Raw genomic sequence first — 4,804 nt, forward strand, 5'->3', positions numbered from 1 at the left:
ACCTGGACAGGTTAGGTGAGTGGTTAGATGCATGGCAGATGCAGTTTAATGTGGGTAAATGTATGGTTATCCACTTTGGTGGCAAGAACAGGAAGGCAGATTACCACCTAAGTGGAATCAATTTAGGTAAAGGGGCAGTACAAAGAGATCTGGGTGTTTTTGTACACCAGTCAATGAAGGTAAGCATGCAGGTACAGCAGTTAGTGAAGAAGGCTAATAGCGTGCTGGCCTTCATAACAAGAGGGACTGAGTATAGAAGCAAAGAGGTTCTTCTGCAGCTGTACAGGGCCCTGGTGAGACCACACCTGGAGTACTGTGTGCAGTTCTGATCTCCAAATTTGAGAAAAGACATTCTGGCTATTGAGGGAGTGCAGCGTCGGTTCACAAAGTCAATTCCTGGAATGGCGGGACTACCTTACACTGAAAGACTGGAGTGACTGGGCTTGTATGCCTTTGAGTTTAGAAGACTGAGAGGGAATCTGATTGAGACATATAAGATTATTAAAGGATTGGACACTCTGGAGGCAGGAAACATGTTTCCGCTGATGGGTGAGTGCCGAACCAGAGGACACAGCTTAAAAATACGGGGTAGACCATTTAGGACAGAGATGAGGAGAAACTTCTTCACCCAGAGAGTGGTGGCTGTGTGGAATGCTCTGCCCCAGAGCAGTGGAGGCCCAGTCTCTGGATTCATTTAAGAAAGAGTTGGATAGAGCTCTTGAGGATAGTGGAATGAAGGGTTATGGAGATAAGGCAGGAACAGGATATTGATTAAGGATGATCAATATCCTGTTCCTGCCATGATCATATTGAATGGTGGTGCAGGCTCGAAGGGCTGAATGGCCTACTCCTGCACCGATTGTCTATTGTCTATTGTCTCTGGGTGAAGAAGTTTCTCCTCAACTCTGTTCTAAATGGCCTCACCCGTATTTTTAAACTGTGTCCTCTGGTTCGGGACTCACCCATCAGCAGAAACATGCTTCCTGCCTCCAGAGTGTCCAATCCTTTAATAATCTTATACGTCTCAATCAGATCCCCTCTCATCCTTCTAAATTCATGCGTATATAAGCCCAGTCACTCCAATCTTTCAACATATGATAGTCCCGCCATTCCAGGAATTGACCTCATGAACCTACGCTGCATTCCCCCAATAGCCAGAATGTCCTTCCTCAAATTTGGAGACCAAACTGCACAAAATGCTCCAGGTGTGGTCTCACCAGGGCCCTGTCCAGCTGCAGAAGGATGTCTTTGCTCCTATACTCAATCCTATACCACCCGTTTGTCTCTGGCAGGAAAGAACGAGAAGAAGTGTATTTCTGTTGTCAATACAGAGTCTCAGACATTCTCTTTGTGTAGAAGTGCATGACAAAATGTAAAATGGTGGTTCTGTTTTTAGCAACAGCCTGGAAGGAACTAACATATCAAGATTAAAAGCACCAGTCAACTTGACAGCCACAATCAACGCTACCCTTGGCTTGGACACAAGTTACATCTGTGGCAACAGCAGTTAGCACATTTCACCCTTGAAGTGAAAATATGGCAAACATTAATCATTACAGAAAATGAGGTAAGAGATCTGTCCTTTGAACAGGTTCTGTAGGTACAGCCTCTTGCGGCAAGTGCTGTGTCCATTCCTTCTCTTTTCTCTTCTGTCGCTTTTGTTTTGCTTTGAGTGGTCTTTCTTCACTCTCGTTCATCTTCAATTCCAGGAGCAATGCCTCCAGTCACCCCCGTCCTAAAGCACCTCATTTCAGCACAAGCTTTAAACCAATGGAAACATATTTTAGCATAGTTGGATAACTATTCCAATTTGAGGCAATTATCTGAAAGCTCCAAAAGTGCAAACAATTGCACCAACATTAGCACTATTGCTTCACATCGCCAGGGACCCGGGTTCGATTCCACCCTCGGGTGACTGTCTGTGTGGAGTGTGCATGTTCTCCCCGTGTCTGTCTTGGTTTCTTCCGGGTGCTCCGGTTTCCTCCCACAGTCCAAAGATGTGCAGGTTGGGTGAATTGGCCATGCTAAATTGCCCGTAGTGTTCAGGGATGGGTAGGTTAGGTGCATTAGTCAGGAGTAAATATAGGATAATAGGGTAGGGGAATGGGTCTGGATGGGTTATTCTTCGGAGGTTCGGTCTGGAATTGTTGGGCCAAAGGGCCTGTTTCCACATTGTACAGATTCAATGATAACTCATCTGTTCGTCAGACACCGCGAGTTTAAACAGTCACTGTTAATGGGTTGAATACATCTCTAACTCCTTTTACTCCTGCCTGAAGTGTGGTGGTCAGGCATAGATTTAATTCTTTAATTGCCTCTGCTCCAGGGTTTTATAAGTGCTGATCATACTATCTATACTGTTATATTCTGTACCACTATTTTTAAAGCCCAGGATCCCATAGACATGTTTTACTACCTTCTGCACCTACCTTGCAGTGGTAGGGGTGCATGTACCACTAGGGTCATTTGCTTCTGCACTCTGTTTAGAACTGTACCAATTCAGGCCACCAAGCAGGGGTTTCAATGTCACCATAGCAATTGGGAATTTAAGTTCAATTGAGTTTTAAACATCTGGAATAAAAAAGTTAGTTTCAGTAAGGGTGACAATGAATGTACAAACTGGTCAGCAATGCCTTTCTTTTCACGGATTTCTTTCCCAGGTATAGCCCACATGCAAATCAAGACACAAAATGCTTTTATTCAAGGCATCTCCTTGAAATTTCCTTGATTACATTTTGGTTTTCAGAATGGACTTCTTGGTTTTTCGGTACGCCACTCACCATGAGATTGTATCACCAAATAAATAACAATCCATTTGATGTTTGTATTGACTTGGGGATTCAGACTTATGCAGAAGCTTAATTAGAATAATTCATTAATATCTTCAACTACCGACCCTCCATTAAAAATACACATTCGAGGTGGTGGTGAAGTAGAACACGGCAGCCACAGCTCCTCCCTCAATAGGTTCCTGTTTTGTTTTTTTTCACTCTTTTTTGTTTTCTCTTCTGTCTTTTCCTCTTCTGCTAGCAGGCCGGAGCGGTGTGGGGCTGACCAGCAGGCCGGAGCGGTGTGGGGCTGACCAGCAGGCCGGACGGTGTGGGGCTGACCAGCAGGCCGGAGCGGTGTGGGGCTGACCAGCAGGCCAAAGCAGTGTGGGGCTGACCAGCAGGCCGGAGCGGTGTGGGGCGGACCAGCAGGCCGGACGGTGTGGGGCTGACCAGCAGGCCGGACGGTGTGGGGCTGACCAGCAGGCCGGACGGAGCAGTGTGGGGCTGATCAACAAGCCGGAGTGGTGTGGAACTGACCAGCAGGCCGGAGCGGTGTGGGGGTGACCAGCAGGCCGGAGTGGTGTGGAACTGACCAGCAGGCCGGAGTGGTGTGGGGCTGATCAACAGGCCAGAGTGGTGTGGGGCTGACCAGCAGGTCGGAGCAGTGTGGGGCTGATCAACAGGCCGGAGTGGTGTGGGGCTGACCAGCAGGCCGGAGTGGTGTGGGGCTGATCAACAGGCCGGAGCGGTGTGGGGCTGACCAGCAGGCTGGAGTGGTGTGGAACTGACCAGCAGGCCGGAGCGGTGTGGAACTGACCAGCAGGCCGGAGCGGTGTGGGGCTGATCAGCAGGCCGGAGCGGTGTGGGGCTGACCAGCAGGCCGGAGTGGTGTGGAACTGACCAGCAGGCCGGAGCAGTGTGGAACTGACCAGCAGGCTGGAGTGGTGTGGGGCTGACCAGCAGGCCGGAGCGGTGTGGGGCTGACCAGCAGGCTGGAGCGGTGTGGGGCTGACCAGCGGGCCGGAGCGGAATGGGGCTGACCAGCAGGCTGGAGCGGTGTGGAACTGACCAGCAGGCTGGAGTGGTGTGGGGCTGACCAGCAGGCCGGAGCGGTGTGGCGCTGACTAGCAGGCTGGAGCGGTGTGGAACTATCCAGCAGGCCGGAGCAGTGTGGGGCTGACCAGCAGGCCAGAGTGGTGTGGAACTGACCAGCAGGCCGGAGCGGTGTGGGGCTGACCAGCAGGCCGGAGCGGTGTGGAACTGACCAGCAGGCCGGAGCGGTGTGGGGTTGATCAACAGGCTGGAGTGGTGCGGAGCTGACCAACGGGCCAGAGCAGTGCAGAGCTGAGCAGCAGACCGGAGCGGTGCGGAGCTGTCCAACAGGCTGGAGTGGTGTGGAACTGACCAGCAGGCTGGAGTGGTGCGGAGCTGATGAACAGGCTGGAGCGGTGCGGAGCTGACCAATGGGCCGGAGCAGTGTGGAACTGACCAGCAGACCGGAGCGGTGTGGAACTGACCAGCAGACCGGAGCGGTGCGGAGCTGAGCAACAGGCCGGAGCGGTGTGGAACTGACCAGCAGACCGGAGCTGTGCAGAGCTGACCAATGGGCCGGAGCAGTATGGAACTGACCAGCAGGCCGGAGTGGTGCGGAACTGACCAACAGGCCGGAGGAGTATGGAATTGACCAGCAGGCCGGAGCGGAGTGGGGACTTTAACCAACAGCCTGGTTACAACGGCCCGGAGCAGAGTGGGGATTATAGCCAATGGCCTGGAGCGGAGTGGGGACTGTAGCCAATGGCCTGGAGCGGAGTGGGGACTGTAGACAATGGCCTGGAGTGGAGTGGGGATTATAGCCAATGGCCTGGAGTGGAGTGGGGATTATAGCCAATGGCCCGGAGCGGAGTGGGGATTATAGCCAAAGGCCCGGAGCGGAGTGGGGACAATAGCCAATGGCCCGGAGCCGAGTGGGGACTGTAGCCAATGGCCCGGAGCGGAGTGGGGACTATAGCCAATGGCCCGGAGCGGAGTGGGGA

General features: G+C 52.2%; 1 protein-coding gene across 5 annotated transcripts in view; it reads right to left on the reverse strand.

Moving 5' to 3' along the window:
- Positions 1–4,804, reverse strand: part of march1 (membrane-associated ring finger (C3HC4) 1) — a 574,835-nt gene that overhangs the window by 455,936 nt on the left and 114,095 nt on the right. The window contains exon 2 of one of the 5 annotated variants that reach the window (XM_043698903.1): positions 2,430–2,571. The exons of the other annotated variants lie outside the window; for them this stretch is intronic. The gene's annotated coding sequence lies outside the window, so the exon portion shown is untranslated. The remainder of the gene's footprint in view (positions 1–2,429; positions 2,572–4,804) is intronic. 5 annotated transcript variants of the gene reach the window in all.

This window comes from Chiloscyllium plagiosum, chromosome 1 (assembly GCF_004010195.1).
Source record: "Chiloscyllium plagiosum isolate BGI_BamShark_2017 chromosome 1, ASM401019v2, whole genome shotgun sequence".
NCBI classification, from domain to species: domain Eukaryota; kingdom Metazoa; phylum Chordata; class Chondrichthyes; order Orectolobiformes; family Hemiscylliidae; genus Chiloscyllium; species Chiloscyllium plagiosum.